Consider the following 20,765-nt stretch of genomic DNA (forward strand, 5'->3'; position numbering starts at 1 on the left):
TTGGCCCAGGATCGGACATTGTTTCGTTCTGCTGTGCATGGGGTCGCTATGAGTCGGTTCCGACTCGATGGCACCTGACAACAACAACAACAATTACCTGTCAGAGTCAGTTATGTGTAGAAATCAGCTGGTTTAGTCAGAAAACTAAGACAGAACTGGGAGCTGTCCTCCTAAGGAATAGACAGGAAAGGAGATTCCCAAGGGTCACTCACTGATCCACAAGACTCTTTCAGTGACTTTCTGTGGGGGTCTTCAGAGTTCTGACTACCTAGTTGAGGAACATAACCTAGTATCTAGACCCTTTGTTACTGTTAGTTTCAAGTTGATACTGACTCATGATGACCCCAAGTGTTCCCTCAAGTTCACTAGGTAAGGGCCTTTATGAAGGCTATTGAATTCTACTCCCATGGCAACACTCTGTCTTTATCAATTTACCTCCTGGTTTCAAAGCTGGTAGGAGTGTAGAAGTAGATGAAACAGACTGTCTTATGACCACACGGAACAGTTGGTATACATGAGCTGACACCCTAAGGGTATCGTTTACAAACCACCAAAGTCTTCTGAAAGGTGAACATGCTGGCTCTCAGTCTATTCACTTTGATTGGCATTAAGGAGCTCACATGACTGATTTTTCATGAGTTACTAGGTGGTTTGTATGGACATCGATTCGCCATTCCCTGAGGAAACTCCTATGGGTAGCCCTAAGGGGACCTAGCTGACCCAGAGTTGAACAGCCCAACCTGGAGCCAAGTGTTTCCAGAGGGCCTTAGCTGTGAACCTGGAGCATCCAGAGCCTGCAACAAGGTCAAGCAGGGTGGCCCATTTAAAGAGACTCCCAGGGTTTTAATTAGCCTTGTTTTAAAAGAGACACCCTGTAAAATAGCTCTTTGAAATTGATTTCACTAGCACCTAACCACACTCCCTCTTGGGTTTGTTTTACAGGGCTGGGCCCCTTATTCTTGTTCATTTAATTTACATTATCTCATCTCCAATCTTCTCCCACACTCTAGCCCTTTCCAGAACCTATCTCTCCCTCTTTCTCATTGTTTGGCATCTTCATTGTTTGGTATTAAAGGTACCTGCTTCTATGTTTAAAACATGACATTCTGCTGTTGTTGTTGTTATGTGCCGTCAAATCGGTTCTAATTCATAGCCACCCTATACAGGGTTTCTAAGGTAACTGGTGGGTTTGAACCGCATACTTTGTGGTTTGCAGTGCAATGCTGATCCCACAGTGCCACTCCAGGACTCCAAAATATGGCATGCTGTTGTTGTTGTTGTTGTTGTTAAGAGCAACTGGTGGTTTTGAACTGCTGACCTATGATTAACAGCTCAGTGCTTATCCTACAGAACCACACCAGGATTCATTCAAAATATATTTTCTCATGAAAAAAGCAAAAAAGCAGGAACAAAAGTGTCCATTATAGTATTCTGATTGAGTAATAGACCACACCCTAGTACCACTGTTTTAACATAACAACTTATTTTTACTTTTGTTTAACCTAGTCCTGGTGTGGCACTGTGGGTTAATGTGTCAGACTGCAAAGCTGTTTGAACTGCAAGGTCGGTGGTTCAAGCTCACCAGCTGCTACTCGGAAATCCTATGCAGGGTTGCTATGGGTTGGAATTGACTTGATGCCACTTAACAACAACAACAACAACCTGTACATAGAGGAACTCTGGTAGTGTAGTGGGTTACTAGTTGGGCTGATAATTAAAAGGTCAGCAGTTTGAATCTACCAGTCGCTCCATGGGAGAAAGATGAGGCTTTCTTTCTCCATAAGATTTACTACCTCAGAAACCGTATACATGGTTGATATGAGTTGGAACCGACTCCATGGCACATAACTACCACTCCATGGCACATAACCACCACATATGTACATTTACTTTGATGTCATAATTGTAAAGAACTTAAAATTTTATATTCTGCCATCTCCCCCTCACTTCATACCATAGACACAAAATAAACAACCTGGGTGGCTAGCCTAATTATGAATTCTAGAGATTTTAGTCACCCAGTCAGCCCTTTCTCAACCTGATGCAAATTTCTTCCAAAACATCAGTTGAGTCTTTCTTGGGATATGAAGAAGGCCTTCTACTTTTTGAGTATGACAATGGGATTTGGAGAACATGGCAGTTTGGAGAGATTATTCTGGATTATCTCTTAGGAATTAGACAAATAAACAAAAAAGTCCTTAACTGGATTGATGATATGTTGTATTTGAGGAGGCAAGTTGGGTCTGAAAGGTGAGGGTTATCTTCATGGTTCTTTATGGGGACTATTGACAAGTGAATTTGGGTGGATTATGTAAACCCTGGAATATGGGGTTAATAACAACTACTTCACAGAGCTGTTGTAAAGATCAAATTAGACAAAGAATGTGCAAGCACCCAGACAAACACCTATAAGTGAGTGAATAATTACTAATTTGTGAAATAAAAGTTGGAGACAAATCCTCAATTTGGATGTTTTTAGGGAGTCTTTGTTGGATTGAGTGAATGGTCATTTAATTTTTTAATTTCGGTTTTCTGATTTTCTGTACTGTGAACTTGAGAAAGAAATCCAACAGGGTTTTCTCTGGAGGACGGGTCAGCAGGGAGATGGTCTGAGCCATGTTAATGGGGACCTCCATATTGAGCCTGTTGTGTGCTAGTTGCAAACCACAATCCGTGGGGGTTCCCAGGAAAACCTGAGGAGAGCACACAGTATCTCCTCCTATCTTTGTCTTCAATTTCATATGACCATTGCCGACACCTAAAACTCTTGATTATATCTACAGAAGTCTATTGGCAACTGCTGCTGAAGACATTACCTTGAACACCATTTATTGCTGTTGTTAGTTGCGATCCATCTGATGTATGGTGATCCCATGTGTGCAGAGTAGAAGTGCTCTGTAGGATTTTCAAGGCTGTGAGCTTTCAGAAACAGATTGTCAAGACTGTCTTCCAAGGTGCCACTGAGTAGGTTCAAACAGCGAAGCTTTTGGCTAGTAGTCAAGTGCTGGGAGCTTTGAGGGAAAAAAAAAAAAAAAATCATATCTGTTTTGTCTAAACTCTGAGAGATCTGCCTCTTGGTAAGTTGTTCAAATGCTATTTCTGGCCACATGAAAACGGTCTCTAATGCTATTTGACTTGAACAAGAGTCATTGCTGTAACTAAGACAGCAAGGGTTCCTAACCTAGGGCTCAGAGGTTTCTCTGTGTCGATGGATAGAATTCAGAGGGTTTGTGCCATAAGTTGGCCTTGACTTCATGGCAGTGGATTTGGATGTAAAAAAATAAAAATAATCTTTATTTTCATTAACTTCTAACTAAAATGTAACATATCCTTCTGGTGTGAATATAGACAAAAGATCACAACAGTATTAGCTGTAACTATGACTTTATCTAGGGATGCTGTGGCTCTGTAGGATAAGCGCTGTACTGCTAACCACAAGGTAAGTGGTTTGAGCCCACTAGCTGCTCCCTGGGAGAAAGATGAGGCGTTCTGTTCCTGCAAAGATTTCTAGCCTCAGAAACCCTAAACAGGGTTGTGACAAGTGGACCGGACTCGACAGCACTTAAGCACTTAACAACAACAACATGACTTTATTGCCAAGAGAAATCAAAAGACATTTTCATATTACATTATGTTGCTGTTGTTGTTCTGTGCCATCTAGTCATTTCTGACTCATAGCGACCGTATGTTGTAAGGCTTCTGAGGAGCAGCTGGTGGGTTTGAACTGCCGACCTTGTGATTAGCAATCTAGTGCTTATCTGACTCCCATTATTAGACTATCCCACATTTATTTTAAAAGACATTTTGCTAATTGTATTTCAATATAAATTTCCATTCTAAATTTAAAAAAGGTAAAGTTCTTGGTTTGGCAGTAACTGTCATGTTATTTGAGCATCAAATATGTTTTGCAAAGTAAAGTAACTGAAGGAGTGACTATGTGATCAGCTGAAAGAGATAGGATTCCTTTGGAAAATCTTTGTGGAGGGGAGTTGCTTGGCCACTAGAAAATGATGACGAGGCTTTCTTTCCCAGAGTACTTGCTTCATAGATGAGTGTGTGTCAGGAGAAGCAGAGCAAGGGTTGTTTTGGAAGGAAAATAAAACCCGGTGGTCCCGTGTCTTTTATTCTTGTAGGAAGGCACTAAAAAGGAGCTCAGCTTTCTTACCTACTGTTGTTTGATGTTTATCTGCACATAAAGACATCCCTGCACCTTTTGAAGGACAGGGTCCCAAATTTGTGAAAAAATTCATATATTGTTTGTTTCTTAAGTTGTCAATGGAAGAAACCTTCTGAGATTCTGTATATGGTTTAGGGCTTAAATTTTTTTTTAAAACTGTTCCAAGGTTTGAAATATGGTGGTGGATATGGGGATGGTGGAAGGGGTGGAGAACTTTCTAGACTTATTTACCTGTATGATGGAATTCCAGTTCACTGAATGACACATCATAGTATTTTTCTAATCAATGTAATGGTCACAAACACAAACAGGTGTGGGACTGCTCAGAATCAGGTGCTCTCTAAAGGAGGCGTAATTTCCCCCTAATTTGTCACCAGTCTCTTTTTCGTGTTATTATTGTTCTTTTATCAGGGTAATAAGTCTGAAGTCGCTTCAGGGAGCCAAGCCCAACCCCTGAGTCAATTTGACATTTTCAACAGGAAACTGGTCTTCATGGCCGTGCACTGGGATTTCTATAGCTCCTGGACTGATGAACACTGAAGGGAAGGATTCAGTGTCCTTCTTATGCCTTGTCTTCACATTTAGGGGAAAAGCTATGGACCTGTACTTTCAAATTAAACATATGAAGTCCTAAAGGGCAACTCCTCTTTAGAAAAACAAGGATCCATTTCAAAACTACAAAGAATTGTGCTACACCTCCCCAATACAGGTGCTATTATTACATCCAGTCCATTTACTAGCTCTGCATCTCTAGTTAAGCAGCTTAACCTCTCTATGCCTCTTCATCTGTAAAATGGGGTTAAGATTTATGCCTAGGTTTGGAGTTATGGTGAGGAATTAATGAGATAATTCATGCAAACCTTAGCTCATTTCCTAGCACATTGTAAATGCTCAATAAATACTAACTATCATCCCTGTCATAGTTTATGTTGTTGTTTTGTAATCATGCCGTCTGGAAGATTACAAATTGGTAGCTGTTGATCTTTCTTTGATTTGAACATCTTGGTCTCTTTCTGGGAGGAGCTTTTGAATCTCAAAATGGTCAAATCCATTGTTCTAGCCCATCCTAACCCCTCCCTGCCTCCAATTCCCACCTCTTACCTTGCTCCACCCTTCCCGCATTCCTGCGCAGTTGGTCTTATTTATATTTTAGTCAACTGAGGGTGTTGTTAAATCTTTTATTTTTCTGGCTGCCCAATTTTGTTCTGAGGCACTCCACTCCCTGCCCTGCTCATGACAAGAATGCTTGGGAATGCTCAGCCAGCCATATCCCTTCTCTGCCAGAACACCCTGTTCTTAATGCTCCTCGAGAAGCGACATTTCTGTGGCCTTTCCCCACTGCCCTGACTTCCTGTTAAGCCAGCAGTCTGGTGGTCATGAAGACCCCATGTCCAAGAGAAAACAGAGGGAGGGAAGTTGTCTGGAGGAACATTCCATCTTGCCCAAGTCCTTTCTTCTCCAACACTTAAGAAGAGAGATGAAGAGGCTTCCTCTGACCGAATGTGTTGAAGGCTGAGTGATGATGGCATTGCTTAATTAATGTTGTTATGATCTCCCTTTGAGTGATCTCTTTAGCTCTTTGTAGCCCTTTTTGACCTGAGCTCATCATGTGATACTGACAAACTAATGAGAAAGTAGAGCATGATGCTGCTTGGATTTATGCAGAAATCACACCTTGAACATCTCAGACCCTTTTCGACCTGGGACCTAGACCTCAGATCACTTGGCACAGCTTGCCTTTGAGGTAGGCATGGCTAGACTCATTTATCTGATGGGAAACTAGGATTCAAGGACCAGAGGTTTTCAAATTATGATCTTGGACCAAAAAGTCCAAGCTGGCCATAGGAAAGCAGGTGGGAGAGGGTAGAGTGGGATGCAGGCATTTTGAGGCTTTACTTCAGGAGGTAATCCACAGACCACACATTCTCTCAGCCCTATTGCCTTCAGATGCCAATTATTTGGAAGTTTGGTTTGGGGTTTGATTATGTCCCAACAGCCCTTGTTAATCTGACTCATCTGACCTAGGGTTGGCTGGAGGCTGGCTATGTCACCCTGCAGATCTTGGACACCCCTCAGTGCCCTCAGAGAATCAGCCAATGGAAAAGTACAGTGTCTTCTGGCTCCGATTAGCCTAATTCAATACCTCACTTAATTCTAAAAGAGTGGGAGGGTCGCATCCAAACTGAAAGCGCAGGGTTTTCTTTGGTTTTTATAGAAAAAACAAATTGGCATGAATGCTCAGTCAAACCAGCTCAGGCTGTTTGGGCAGATGCCTTTCTTTGCTTTTTTCTGTTTATTTTCCAACAAATCAATGCTTAACTGCGTTGTTATCGGAGCAGAGCAACAGGTGCAAAAAAATAACTCTGCTGCCAACTCAAATGAAAAGGTAGGGTCTATACCCTCTGGGAGGTATTCAGAAGATAACAGAAGCCCCTGCCAGCAACTGAATTAACAGCTCTGTTTACGGTGGGTTTTATGTTAACAACCTGCTCCTAACCCTCTGACACATAAACACACCATTGTCTCAGAGACAGACATTTAGCCATCCAGACAACCAGCTGCTTTATTCTGCCCTGTGTGGAGATTGGTTTTGGCCAAGACTACTTGGTGAAACTCAGGGGCATTATCCTGTCTGCCAACTTGATGTCATAGTAAGGGCTTTTCCGTGAAGGCACAGGCCTGGAGTTGACCGAGAGAAGGTGAGCTGTCGTGCTTTTAAACTTGGTTGAAAATTTTGCTCAAGGTTGGTTATTTTAAAATGCCAGAGCAGATTGCCTGGCTTTCTCTTCTCTTGCTCCATTCCATTCCCAACAGGAGGCGAGGGATGAGTTCAGATGACTTTGGAAAGAGCTACCATTGTTTTGAAAGTGGTGTTGCTGACTAGTCCACAAGAGCAGGCAACATCTTACTCACTGTACCTAGCACCTATCAGAGTGCTTGTGTCTAGTGGGCATTTGATAAATACATATTAATTGAAAGGATGAATAAATATTTATAATAGAATTTCTGGAGAGAATTTCTTTCCTCTGAAGGCTAACACCCCAATTTTCTTGGATATGAGGGCAAAAATCTAGATGGTTTAATAATCTTTTGAAAGACTAAAGAGAGACTCAGCCAGTCAAGAAATTCTTTTAATGGAAGTGATCATCTCAAAAATCCTCTGAAAATGCTGTGTTCTAAGGAATCTTTGTGGGGATAAGCAAGGTTGGTGGTTCAAGTCCACCAGCCCCTTCCTGGAAACTCTGTACAGGGCTGCTATGATTCGGAATCAACTCAACGGCGTTCAACAACAATGGGCCAGATTTGGTTGTTCGGCCTTCAGTGACTTATAGCCCAACATTCTTTCAGTTAACAATTTGGTGGTGCTGAGCATTAGGAATGGTGGGTGAATACTGTGGTCATAGATTTTCTATTGATAGAGCTTGAATTCTCTGAATTGAATCTTTGTCTTAGACTTCACAAGGATTTCCTTGGGTTTAGTGGATACTTGCCTTAAATCTAGTATTTCTTGGAGGTAGTCATCTAGTGGTAGGAAGTTGAAGGCAGACAAGTATCCCACAGAAGCAGCAGTCCAGAAATCAAATGATTCACTCCATTGGGCAAATCTGCTGCAAATGACCTCTTTAAAGTGTTAAGAGGTAAAAATGTCACCTTCAGGACTAAGGTGCACCTGACCCAAGCCATGGTATTTTTGAATCTTTCTTATGTATAGTAGATAAAGAAGAATGAAGAATGATTGATGCATTTGAGCTATGGTGTTGGAGAAGAATATTAAATATACAATGGATTGCCAGAAGAACAAAGAAATCTGTCGTGGGAGAAGAACAGCCAGAATGCTCCTTGGAAACCAGGATGGCAAAACTCCATCATCAGGAGAAGGCCATCATGCTTGGCAAAGTAGATGGTCAGGAAGACCTTCAACCTTCAACACAGTGCCTGAAACAAAGGGCTCAAGCACAGCAATGATTGTGAAGATGGAGAAGGACCGGGCAGTATTTCGTTTTGTACACAGGGTCAATAATACTTGGAATCAACTCGACAGCACCTAACAAGTATGTGAGTCTGTAGGCTAGGAATTTAGCCCATGAGGGTGTGTAAAGATTCACCAGGGAGGTTCTTAAACATGCAGGTTCTTATTCAGAGATCTAAGGGAGGACCCTGGTATTAACCCCTCCTCGGTAATGACACGACAGGGAGTCTATAAACCAAACTTTGAGAAAAACTTGTATGGCCTCTTCAGCTGAGGAGGCAAATAGGCATCCTAGAAGTAATCCTGAGCAATCTAGTCATACCTGTGCCTTTCTAAAGACATAGGTTGTCTTAAGAAGTGAGGCTTATTTATTATTTTTTTTTGCTACTCCTTCCTTGTTCTATGATTCCTTATCTTCATTTGGTTTTAGGAATAAAGAAAGGCTCATGGGGAGACAGAAGTCTGAGGTTGAAGGGTGGCAGGAAAAATAGTGAGTACCTCACTCACCAAATTTGAATCACAAAGTCAGTGGTTGAAGTTCACCAACCTATATGGAAAGCTTATACAAGGTCACTATGGATCAGAACTGACTTGACAGTGTTTGACAACAACAACAACTTCACTCAATGGTCCTGCTGGGATGTAGTAAAATTCCTACTTCATTGCTGACAGAGAGGGACAGTGGACTCACCCGGTCTCACTGTGGGGAAACAAAGTGCCAGGTGAGAGAGAAAGAATGGAATCTCTCAGGCCTTCTCTCATTGTAAATTTATATCTCCCAAACCTGACTTCACTACAAAGTGGCATTTAAATTGCAATCCAATGTAAGTACAAGAGAGCTTTAAAAAACCTGCATGTCACGGATCTCTAATTTGTTAGCCAAGAACATTTGGGTGGGGGTGGCATTAGATGGCCTTTAGAGGGCTTGTTGTTGTTAGGTGTCATCGAGTTGATTTTGACTCATAACAGCTCCATAGGAGAGAGTAGAACTGCCGCAAAGGGGTTTCTAGACTGTAGTCTTTATGGGAGTAGACTGCCAAATCTTTTCCCCATGGAGTCTCTGAGTGGGTTTGAACTGGCTAATGGCCAAGCACTGGACCATTGGACCACTGGGACCCATGAAAACCATGTGTGGATATACATATCATCTGGTGTCTATTAAGATTTCAAAAGGTTCTTTTGAAAGATTCAGAGTTTACCCTCTAGTCTTAGTTTGTTAAATCTGAATGGGATTGATAAAGGTCTTGGAATCATCTAAGGTAATCTTGTCTTTTGATCAGCTTTGGTGCCTGTCGCTGTTGTATCTGACGTCTTGTCTGGGTCTGGCACCAGGGATGATAACGATCAGCTTAATATGTATATTTCCAGATGGTTCCATTTCAATACAGTGTAACTATAATGGATCCTATAATGAGATGTGGTGTGGCACTGGAGGATAAGCCCTGGAGACCAAGGTCGGTTTGAACAGCAAAATCAGCAGTTCGAGCTCACCAGCCACTCCTCAGAAACCTATACAGGGTTGCTATGAGTCAGAACCGACTCAACAGCACTTAATAACAACAACAATTAATCTCAAGGTTGGCAATTCAACAGTTCAAACCCACCAGCCACTCCTCAGAAACCCTATAGAGAGTCGCTATGAGTAAGAACCCCGACTCAACAGCACTTAACAACAACAACAAAATGGATCCAGACTTGGATGAACCACAGGTCATGAAAATGCTGGAAAGCCAAGGAACAAAACTTCAGATGTTGTTCCTGGGAACCTGAAATGTCTGCTTCCATTACGAGCATTTGCAATGACCTGTGATGTAATCCCAAGAGAACCACATACATTCCCCAAGCTCAATTCACATTTGGATTCTTTTGTAAAAACACCAGTTATTGGTGGTGCTACATTCAGTTACCTTCAGTATTTTCTTGTCTCCTACTTGGAAGTAGTTCTTTAAAATGGAAAGTCCTATTGAAACAGGAAGTCAGTCAGTTGCAACATCCTTAGGGCAAATGCTGTGAATTCACCTGCTGGTATCTTTGATTAAAGATTTAGAAAGGTCTGGATATCATCGCTGTCATCACAAAAGTAATTATTTAAAATTACTAATTGCTCCCCTGGCCTGAGGAGCAAAAATATCCACATAAAGTCAGTTCTGTGGCAGTTTGGGGATGTTACAGTTGAATAAGTAAAGAGTAAGGAAGAAGACAGATCTTGGCACTGACTTTGGCCCATAATTCTCCAGGAGTCCGTAAGATCTGTGGGTAGTGAGAATGGTTTGCCTTCAATTACTAACCTAAAGGTTGGTGATTCAAACCCACCCAAGGGCTCCATGGAAAAAAGGCCATGTGATCTGCTTCTGAGAGGTCACAACCTTGAAAACCTTACGGAGCACAGATGTTCTCTACAACACGTGGGGTCACCATGCATCAGTATGGACTTAACGGCAATTGGTTTGGCTTTTTGGTTTTGTGATTCTCTGGGGCTGGTACTGGGAACACAGGGCCTGAAGATCACCTCTGTGGCCCAGGTAGCTCCCCGGAGGAGTAACCATGATTTATATTCTGAGGGCTAATGCAGTAAAGTGATTATGGATCAGTGCCCCCCACCAAAAAAAAAACACAACAAAAAAACAATGAAAAGGATTGAGTGCTGACAAGTTGGTTCCACCTCACAGTGACCCTGCCATAGGGGTTTTGAGGCTTTTTAAATCTTTGAGGCAGCAGAAAGCCTTATCTTTCTCCCAAGGAGCTGCTGGTGAGCTCAACTGTGGATCCTGTGATTCACAATCCAGTGCTCATCATATGGAGCCACTGCACTCTATGAGGGGATATATAGACTCATAAATAAAATATGTTTTAAGGCTAGAAGAGTATTAGAAAACTTATTCAGCTCTTGCACCACTAGGACATTACTACCTGAGCATATTGTATAAGTGGCAAGATAAGGCAGTTCAAGTCCGCCAGCTGTTCCTTGGAAATGGCTTTCTGGTTTTTCCTCTTGGAAGGAGCTCTTGGGAGCATTGGGAACCAAGGTGACTCCAAGTTGCCCTGGCAAAGGAGGAAAAGGGGCCAGGCTAGGATGCCTGTGAGGTTGAATGGACCAGAGAATTAGATCGTTTTGGGGAAGCTGGATCAAGAGGTGAAAGAGCAGAGTGAACAAGAGGACGATGTGCTCACATATAGGATGGGACTGGGGTTGAGGTCATTGTTTTTCTCAAGCAAAGCAGCTTGTCTTCTCAGTAGAATGTGACCAAGGCCCCAGTGCTTATTACTAGACTGTCCAAGCTAGACTTATTTTCTTAAGCACTGGGCTGCAAAGTCGGTTTGAACTGCCTGGTTGGTGGTTCAAACTCACTAGCTGCTCCTCGAAAACCCTATACAGCATTGCTGTGAGTTGGAACCCACTCAACGGCACTTAACAACGACAACAACATTCTTACCATGCTGTGTGACCTTGAACAGATTACGTAACACCTTTGAACCTCAGTTAGGCTATTTGTAAAATGACATCATGATAGTACTTGCCTTCTACAATGCTTTTAAACAAATATTGACTGAGATAATATATTTAACACTGTTAGCACAGAGCCAGCACATTTTAAGTATTTATAATAACAGCAAAGGTACTTTATTATTATTTTGAAAACATCTGTCGGGTGGGTCTCCATATGCTCAGAAGGAAAGCTCAGTACAGAAGTTGGAGGCATTGTAAGGAGTCCTGTGAGAAGTCCTGAGACTGGGCAGAGCTTCCTGGGTTCTAGAACATGTGACTCCTGCTTCTCCCCAGGGTCCCAATGGTGCCCTTGTCTCCTGGCTTGTCTGTCTCCACTAGCCTCAGAGATTCAATCGTTAAGTACTCTGCTGCTAATGTAAGGGTCAGTGGTTTGACCCCACGAGTGACTCCATGGGAGAAAAGACCTGACCATCTGTTCCCATGAAGCTTAGGAAACCCTGGGAGGCAGCTCTGTGCTGCCATTCAGGACTGCTGTGAGTCAGAGTCGCCTCGGGATACAACAACAGCAACAGCCCAACGCCCAGGCCCCATTCCTGTCCAGTAATTGAGCGTTGCCTGTGCTGAGGGACCCTGTCGGATAAAGAAACCCTCTGGACACACCCTGCCAGGCGCTTCCTGGTTCTGACCTTTGTGCCTGTAAACTAGCCATGGCATGGAGGAATGCAACACTTGGTGGTAACCTAGAGTCTGTGGTGGCATGCCCTCCCCCTGGCCTGGCCACCTGGGCACAGTGTGTCTGGTGAGAGGAACGGGAGTAAGAGCATGGCTCCAGGAGTGACTTGCAGTCCCTTGGGCAAGCACTATGTCCCGAGGGAACAGCACACCTTCGTGAGCATGGGCCAATGCATGTTGCTTATACTGCAGCAGCATTGGTGCTTCGCCACTCGGCAGCACCTAGAATGGCAGCTGGGGCAGGGGCAGGGAATCCAGGCCTACACTTGATTAGGCCAGAATTAGAGGATATTGTACTCATATAGGGGGAGTCCGGATATGGCGCTGTAGGGTAATACTCTGGACTACAAGGCCGGCAGCTCAACCTTACCAGGTCCTCCTTGGAAACGCTATAGAGGGACGCTATGAGTCGAACTGACTTGATGGCACTAAACAACAACAACATAGATGATAAAGGTAACAAGCTTTACTTGAAATGAACTTGAAATGACCCTTAATTTCCTCCTTGGAGTTTTAATGAGTTACTATTTATCAAATATATTAACACGTACTAAACAATCTCCTGAGCATTTTTGCAGGCCTCATCTCAGGTTGTCTTTCCACACCCTCTTTCACATCATTCCTCTTTTATAGAGGAGGAAGTTGGGACCCAGAGAAGTCAAATAACTTGTCTATGCTTGCCTCAAAAGTAAGTTGGCAAAGCCAGGATTTGAACTGTGCCATCTGATTTGAGCCTGGGGCTACCAACCCCTATATCATCCACTCCAAGAATGTCCCCAAACCAATCAAAGTAGTTCAAAGAGAATGATATCAAAACCCAAACTCACTTCCATCAAACTGATTTCTATTTACAGCAACCTAATGTTTATCTTCACATCAACTCAATATTCCCAGTTTTTGTCACATGGAGAAACTGAGACTAGGGACTAAAAATCTAGAGCGGCTAATAATACTTCCCCTAGGTTAGCACTGTCGGCCATCTGAGTCATGAATCCTCCCGGAAACTCAGCAACGTAGGTTGAGGTTGAAGCTCCTTGCACACTTGAATATCTTCCTTCACCTCAGTTTCTGTGGAGGCCAGGCGTCACTCTCTCTCATGCACCATGCTGCTACTTGAACAACAGCTAAAATACGAGGCTCCTTTAAGCTTCAAGGTCAGGTCAACTGCTCTGTTGCCCATAAACCTCACTGATTGAACCCATAAGTAGTAGTTAAGGAGCTCTGGTAGCGTAGTGGTTATAAATCGGGCTGCTAACCTCAGCATCAGCAGTTCGAAACTACCAACTGTTTCACAGAAGAAAGAGGAGGCTTTCTGGTCCCGTAAAGATTTACAGCCTCGGAAACCCTGTACAGGGTCACAATGAGTCAGAACCGACTCCATGGCACATCATCACTACCACCACACAAATAGTAGTTGGTGATGGTCAGGCTGGCAGTCCTCTGGAAGGAAATCACCCCTTTACAGTGGACCTGTTTCAGTGGGTTCTCTCTGTGTGGGTGGCACAAAAGTGATCCAAGCCTTTAGTTCATGTAGAACATTCTAGAAAATTTCTGGGACTGCTCCACAATGTCTATCTGAAATATCCCATTATAAAAGCAAGGCACAGAAGGTGACCTCTCTCTTTTGCCATGAACTCAGGCTGTGGATACTCAGCATACACAAGACAGCGCCTGCTTCTTGCAAAAGTGGGTTTCGGGTTGACCAAGACCTGTTAGCGACATAGGTATCCATCATGAGCAGGGAGTTGCCACCTACGTTAAAACAGGCCTGCCAGACGGCTGTCGTGAGTGGCTCGTCTGTACTTCAGTCTGTTAGGTAGCATGCCACAACTCTTCTTCTTCAAATAAAGAGCATGCTCTGTCTCCAAAGCCATCAATCTTACAAACTTCTGCACAAAGACATGATGGCCTGGGCAAATGTGAACATTTGGGCCATGTAGTAAAACACAGTTCCCTCCGATTGTTCAATATTTCATTTCACTCTTTGAAGTGGAAATACAATTTACAGATTTTGTGCGTGTGTTCAGTTCTTAATAGCGGAATGTAACAATTTAGGTTCGGTTCCCAGAATGAATATCACGTGGGAAGAGACAAAGATGACTGTGACCATCGGTTTACTTTCTTAACGCTCCTTTGCTTAAGCAGGTACCAGGCACTATGCTGAGAACCTTTGCTCCCTTGTCTCATTTAAGCCGCCAGCAAGCCTGTGTGGTAGGTTCTAATGCGATGCTGATTTCCCAGGTGAGGAAGTATCAGCTCAGAAAGGCTAAGGATGGCCCAAAGTTGCCACACCAGCAGAAGCTAAACCGGACTTGTCTGACTGTACAAGCTTTGCTTTCAACCAGAGTTCTTAACCAGGGATGATTTTATCCCTGGGGACACTTGAGGGGACTGTGTTACTGACATCTTGTGAGCAGAGGCCAGGGATGCTGCTAAGCAATACACAAGACAGCCCTGACTACAAAGAATTTTCCGGAGCAAATGTCACTCATGCTGAGACAGAGAAACCTGTTTGCAACTACTACCCTTGTTGTTGAGTGTCTTCGAGTCGTTTCCGACTCATGGCGACCCTGTATAGGGTTTCCAAGGAGTGGCTTGGTAGGTTTGAATCACCAACCCTGAGGTTAGCAGTCCAGTGCTTATCTTATATCGTCACACCAGAACTCTAGTAGAACTGAAAGGTGGAATGGTTCCAAGCACTTGGTTGCTAACTGAAAGGTAAGTGTTTCAAACCCACCAGTGGCTCTGTGAGAGAAAAAACCCCTGGTGATCTGCTCCCGTAGGGATTACAGCCCAGGAAACCTATAGGGGCCGTCCTACAGAGTTGTTCTGAGTTGGAATCGACCCGATGGTACATGATAACAGCATAGCTGAAGCTCATTCCCTGACCTCCCCCTAGTTTTTGCCCTTGAGTTGGACATGACTTTTGTTTCACAGGGTACAACCGGCCTTCCTTATCCTCTGAATGAGGACCCAGTCCTGGAAGATGTAAGATGTGTTAGAGGAACACCCTGACAAGCAATGTTTAAAGAAAGGAAATGAAACAAGTTTTTATTGAGTGTATGTATGCCAGGTGTCAGATTAGACATCTTCAAACCCATTATATTATTTATTCTTTAAAACTGCCCTCAGGCTTAGAGGAAGTCAATATTATCCCACCTCTCACCCAGGTCTTTTTTTAAACCAATGAAGAAATTGAGACTGCTGAGGTTAGCATTCTCAAGGTCAGTCACATACCTGGCTTAGAGATGAAGGCTGAATTCTAACCCAAAGCCGTCAAACTTTTTTTTTTTAAAGGATAGCATTAAAGCTATGCTGAAGGCAAATCAGGGAGTTTAAAGAGGAGCAGTAAATAGTCCCCCTGGTGTGGTGCTGTAGGATAAGCATTCCACCATTGGTCAGTTTGAACGACAAGGTCAATGGTTCAAACTCACCCGTCACTCCTTGGAAACACTACACAGGGTCTCTATGAGCCGGAACCAACTCGACGGCACTTAGCAGCAACTTTTCAATGAATAGAATCACTTTTTAAATACACCATAACCTCTATGTTGCTATTGTTAAGTACTGTCGAGTCGGTTCTGACTCATAGCAACCCTGTATGGGGTTTCAGAGGAGTGGCTGATGGGTTTGAATTGCCGACTTTGCGGTCAGCAGTCCAGTGCTTATCTTATAGCACCACACCAGGATTCCATAATCACTATATGCCAGAGAAAGTCTGTATTAATATATGGGGGTGTTTGTTGTCATAATGCTTTTTTAAAAACAAATTTCAAAAGCATGTTTTTATTCTGTTGTCTCATTTGATCTCTTCAACAATTCTGTGAGGCTATTGGGGTATAAAAGTCTTCATTTTACACTTAAATTATATGACTACTAACAACAAAATTGTTTGTTAAACTCTTTCTACATTAAATTACAACCTTATTTCTACATTATTAGTAACTGAGTGGAAGCTGTCTTTGGTTTTTCTTCTTTCATTTAATTGTCACCTCAGTCTCAAAAAAATTATCGATATAGGCTTACAAATACTGATTGCCACATTCCTGTAACTAAAATACCAGAAAATTTGACACAATCAGGGATTATAGATACACCAGCAGTAACTAAAGCAACAGCGCTTGCTTTTAGAACGTTGTAGACGAAACTACGTGATTTGAAGTATCGTTGTAATTGGGTAATGAGGACAGCTGCAACCGAAATGCATTGTTGTTGTTGTTGTTAAGTGCTGTTGAGTCAATTCCGGCCCATAGTGACCCTGTATAGGGTTTCTGAGGAGCGGCGGATGAACTTGAACCTCTGACCTTTCAGTTCAAACCAACTTTTTAGTCCAGTTCATTAACCTACCACGCTACACCAGGACTCCCTAGAAGGTTCAAAAAGTAAATTAACGTAGAGTTGTAGCCTTGTAGGTAGATTGAGACATGTAAACTGGGCTTAACAACAAAATGTTTTTGTTGTTATTACTAACTACACAAATATTTTAATAAAAAATGATACATTTCTGCTGAAATACTGCACGAAAATTCTATAGACAATCACTTTTGGTAGGAAACCTTCTGACTATCACTGGTGGTCTGCATCCAACCCCCCACCCCCACCCCCCTGCCAGACACACATCCTTCTGTGCTGCCACTGGAGAGGGGATGTTGACCTTCTTTCTTCACAGGCCTGGGTGAGCTCAAGTGAACTCTGACTCACTAAGGGTTAAGCCATATAAACTCTTTTATGAGTGGTAACCATTTAATGTGCCCAGTAAAAAAGGGCCCCTTACCACCACGCCGCCTGCTTTCCCTTAGAAAGGGGGTGTCAGCAAGGAACTGAGCCAGCCTCTGGGTAGGGATGAGGCAGTTGGGACATTGCAGTTTAGAAGGCTTCTCTGTGGGGTAAGAGTTGTTCTGAATGCTGAGAGAAAAGGTGTTTGTGGGCATTTGTCCCCAAGCAGAAAACTGGCCCACATTGTCCAGAACATTTATTATTTATTGGAGTCTTGCTAACTGCTAAGCTCTCATTTTGATACTCACAATCCTTTGAGTTTGGGGTTGTTTCCATTTTACCGGTGGGGAAAATGAGGCGTAGAAAGTTTTCAGCTAAACAGACTTGTAACTTGTTCAAAATTATACACAGTAAGTAGGGGAAGTAGGATCTCCTCAAGTCCAAAGCCTAGGGGCCTACCACACCACTACCCTGCTCCTGTTTGCCTAAGCACACAGTGGAAGAACCCCAAACCAGCAGAGAAGGGTCTGGGCAGGTCTTGCTCCCACTGAAATGGCCACTATGAAATAGCCCTGTGGGCAAATCCGCCCGCAAGACTGGCAGGGAAACTTTTCCTTGCCCATCCTCCCCCAGACTGCCTGGCCAATCCCTCCATCCAATGGGCTGGGCGCTGAGTTTCAGCCCTTTCAGGGTTAAACAGTAACCATCATGCTGCTTGTGGTTGAGCAAATGCTGGCAAGGAACAAGCCCAGCCTTGAGCAAACAGAGACTGGGCCATGGCTCCCACTCCCAGCCACCCCCTCTGGAGAACTGGAGGTTTCTTTCGCCTTGAAGTCCCCAGTCTGATGTCTGAACTTCAGGGCAATTGTTCTAGAATGCTGAATGGGAAAATGTCCAGTTAGTGTGAAAAAGAGAGGAAGGCTTGACTTGGGTTTGCTTTCCTTCTCTGAGGCTGAGAATCTAAGAGGACTCTGAAAGGGAATAAGGACCTATTTAGTCACCTTCTTTAAGTTTTCAGGAGGGAAAACTGAAGCTCAGTGTTGTTTCTGGTTCAGGTTATTCAGAGAGGCAGTGACTCTGCTTAGCATAATGCCTGCCTTAGAATCATGCCCTACATTGTGCCAAGTGTTAGAGGTATAGAAACTCATTTAATCTCCAACCAATATACATGGTAGGTGGTGCTGGTGGCTGTGTGCCTTGGAGTCAGTTCTGACTCATAGCGACCCTGCACAGAGTTTCTGAGGCTGTAAATCTTTACAGGAGCAGAAAGCCTCCTCTTTCTCCCATAGAACAGCTGGTGGTTTTGAACTGCTGATCTTGTGGTTTACAGCCCAATTTGTAACTACTATGCTACCAGAGCTCTTTTACCATTGCCTATCTTTTGCATATGAGGAAACTGGAGTTCAGAGAGGTTATGTAACTTGTCGGAGTTAGCACTAATCTTGAGTAGTAAGTGCAGAGCTTAGAATCAATGTGTGTGACTTTGAAGCTCTTCCATGCAGTGCCAGGAAGTGGACTCCAATTCTTCTCTCTTCCATGCGATGCTGTCTTCACTCTTACAACCTCCACCGTCCACCTGCCTTACTCCACCTTCTTAGGCTGGACTCAGGCCTAATTATTTACCAAACAACAGCGATGAGGATGCTAATAATGACCATAGATGTACATGCCCAGCCTAGTTTAACTCTTAATCACTGCAGTACCTAGAACACTGCCTAGCCCATTATGTTGTTTTTAAGTGCTGTTGAGTTAATTCCTATTCATAGTGGCCCTGTATAGGGTTTCCGAGAAGCAACTGGTGGGCTTGAACTACCGACCTTGTGATTTACAGCTAGTGCTGATCCTACAGACCACCCCAGGAGTCCAGCCCATTATAGGGCTGATAAATATTTGTTGAATATGTTTTCCATGTGTTTCTAGGCCCCTTGTCTACTGTCTTCAGGCTCTACACAGACCCAGAGAACTAAGTTAAGGGGAGGGGTTTCAAGAGCTGTTTCTGTTCTGGATGATACCCCAGGGGTGTGAGATTTCCCCAAAACAAATAGTCAATTTTCCATGCCCACCACTCTAAAGCCAGTCTTCTCTCCCCAGCTCAGTGTGTATAAAGGGCACATTTTCTTTGCAGACATGGGTAATGCCCAGTGACCTCTGGGGACAGGCCATTTTTCCTTTGAATGACTGAACATGTGTCTAGGGTTTTGGTTTGAAACGCCAAGCATATCTGCTTCAAGGCTAGAGATGTTACAGGTGCTGGGACATTGAGGAAGGGTTTTCTTTCTTTTTAAAAAATATGTTATTTTGTTTTTGTTGAACATATAGACAGCAAAACATACACCAACTCAACAATTTCTACATGTACAATTTAGTGATAATGATTACTTTCTTTGAGTTGTACAGCCATTCTCACCCTCAGACAAGGAGTTCCAACAATAAGTGATTAGCATCCACTGACGTATTAGCACAATCAGCATTTGAGATTAATTTAGCTCTCAATGGTCACATTGGGAAGCAGAGAGCAACAGCTAAGGGACTGAATGATAGAATCAGACAAGGAGGGTGAGAATGGCTGTACAACTTGAAGAACGTAATAAGGCATAAGCCATTCTCATATTCCTCCATGGTCAACGTCAACTCACTGGCTTCTAAGCTTCCTATCCAACCAGTTACTGCTGTCCAGTTGTCAATTGGATCCCATATGTTGTTGTTGTTAGGTGCCATCAAGTCGGTACTGATTCATAGAGATCTTGTGCACAATAGAACAAAACACTGCCTGGTCTCGGGCCAAACTCACAATCGTTACCATGTTTGAGCCCATTGCTGCTGCCACTGTGCCAATCCATGTTAGTGGGGGTTTTCCTCTTCTTCTCTGACCCCCCAACTTTACCAAACATGTTATCCTTCTCCAGTGACTGGTTCCTCCTGACAATATGTCCGAAGTATGAGAGGCAAAGTCTTGCCATCCTGGTTTCAGAGAGCATTCTGGCTGTACCTCTTCCAACAGATTGGTTGGTTATTTTGGCCATACATGGTACTTTTAATATTCTTCTTCAATACCACATCGCTCTTTTAAAAAGCACAGTGCTCAAGGCAGACAGGCCCATGGAAGAAAACCTCTTCTGTATCCTTTCTTCTTAATCCCTCAGCCTGAGAGACTCTGTTTTGGGTTAGTTTGAAAACTTGATGTATTCTCTGTGTCTCTAAATGCAGAGGAAAACTAGACAGCATTTTATTATTTTTTTAACCAGAAATGTGTCTTAGTCTGAGAAACCAGTTGATTCCTCACATTACTTCCGCACTGCATGGCTGAGGCCCCCTGACCTCCAGTCCGTGCCATGGCGGATCCCCACGGGAAAGGGTCCTGATGAAACAGGGCAGGGCTGCTCGGGCATGTTGGGACGAGGGAACGACTGATTTCAGATTCGAGTTCCAGCACAGGTGCCAGCTCTGTGTCTCTACTGACTTGGGTTTTCAGTGATTTAAATTCCACTTTAAAGAAAATTTCTTCGGTATTTTCACTTTGGTAAAAACTCTTGGGTGCTGGCCAGCCTCGCCCGTCCAGTGAGCAGGTATTGCATTTTCCTCCCACTTCGTTTGTGATCAGAGATTATTCATTTATGAATGGGTAACTGTAAAACTTTGCCTCGTGCATATGAAAATCGAACCTGGAAATTTTAAATTGCCAGTAATCTTTGCTTTTACTGAAAAGGCTGTGGCAAAGTGTT

The 20,765-nt window shown here is 43.3% G+C and overlaps 1 protein-coding gene across 1 annotated transcript in view; it reads left to right on the forward strand.

The window, feature by feature from the left end:
• Window positions 1–20,765, forward strand: part of EHF (ets homologous factor) — a 48,763-nt gene that overhangs the window by 4,846 nt on the left and 23,152 nt on the right. The window lies entirely within an intron of this gene.

This window comes from Chrysochloris asiatica, unplaced genomic scaffold (genome assembly GCF_000296735.1).
Source record: "Chrysochloris asiatica unplaced genomic scaffold, ChrAsi1.0 scaffold00072, whole genome shotgun sequence".
Taxonomy (NCBI): Eukaryota; Metazoa; Chordata; class Mammalia; order Afrosoricida; family Chrysochloridae; genus Chrysochloris; species Chrysochloris asiatica.